Source organism: Triticum dicoccoides, unplaced genomic scaffold (assembly GCF_002162155.2).
Source record: "Triticum dicoccoides isolate Atlit2015 ecotype Zavitan unplaced genomic scaffold, WEW_v2.0 scaffold35885, whole genome shotgun sequence".
Taxonomy (NCBI): Eukaryota; Viridiplantae; Streptophyta; class Magnoliopsida; order Poales; family Poaceae; genus Triticum; species Triticum dicoccoides.
Genome location: NW_021266091.1, coordinates 1 through 1,077, shown reverse-complemented (window position 1 = coordinate 1,077; position 1,077 = coordinate 1). Strand labels below are relative to the sequence as shown.

Here is a 1,077-nt window from a genome sequence, read left to right as displayed (position 1 = left end):
GGATCTGGTGCTTTAGTGCTGGTATGATCGCATCCGACATGTTACCCCGGTCTTCGTCCCTTATCCTTGCCCCTCCCAGCTCCACTACAAAGACGATTGTACATTGCTTTGGCCGCTCCCTCTCAACTACGGAGACGAGTTTAACGCGGTTTCCACCCCTCCCTCTCAACCGCACCAGTGCACGCTTGCCGCGCCACAACGCCGACGCTGGACCCGTGAATCGTGAGCACCCAGCTATGACTTACCGCACTCGTGCAAAATAATAAAACACGGTAAATATATTACTTACACGTGCGTTTTGTTTTGCAAGCGGCGTGAAAAAAATTAAAAAGGGAATGCAACACGAGGACTTCCCAGGAGGTTACCCATCCTAGTACTACTCTCGCCCAAGCACGCTTAACTTCGGAGTTCTGATGGGATCCGGTGCTTTAGTGCTGGTATGATCGCATCCGACATGTTACCCCGGTCTTCGTCCCTTATCCTTGCCCCTCCCAGCTCCACTACAAAGACGATTGTACATTGCTTTGGCCGCTCCCTCTCAACTACGGAGACGAGTTTAACGCGGTTTCCACCCCTCCCTCTCAACCGCACCAGTGCACGCTTGCCGCGCCACAACACCGACGCTGGACCCGTGAATCGTGAGCACCCAGCTATGACTTACCGCACTCGTGCAAAATAATAAAACACGGTAAATATATTACTTACACGTATGTTTTGTTTTGCAAGCGGCGCGAAAAAAATTAAAAAGGGAATGCAACACAAGGACTTCCCAGGAGGTCACCCATCCTAGTACTACTCTCGCCCAAGCACGCTTAACCTCGGAGTTCTGATGGGATCCGGTGCTTTAGTGCTGGTATGATCGCATCCGACATGTTACCCCGGTCTTCGTCCCTTATCCTTGCCCCTCCCAGCTCCACTACAAAGACGATTGTACATTGCTTTGGCCGCTCCCTCTCAACTACGGAGACGAGTTTAACGCGGTTTCCACCCCTCCCTCTCAACCGCACCAGTGCACGCTTGCCGCGCCACAACGCCGACGCTGGACCCGTGAATCGTGAGCACCCAGCTATGACTTAC

General features: G+C 52.8%; 2 non-coding genes across 2 annotated transcripts; both read right to left on the bottom strand.

Annotated features, from left to right (window-relative positions):
* Window positions 1–332: 332 nt before the first annotated feature.
* LOC119345992 lies at window positions 333–451 on the bottom strand. Its single transcript, XR_005167307.1, has one exon. It is a non-coding gene; the product is annotated as a 5S ribosomal RNA (ribosomal RNA).
* A 297-nt stretch (window positions 452–748) lies between these two features.
* LOC119345993 lies at window positions 749–867 on the bottom strand. The gene has a single exon (XR_005167308.1). It is a non-coding gene; the product is annotated as a 5S ribosomal RNA (ribosomal RNA).
* Window positions 868–1,077: the final 210 nt, after the last annotated feature.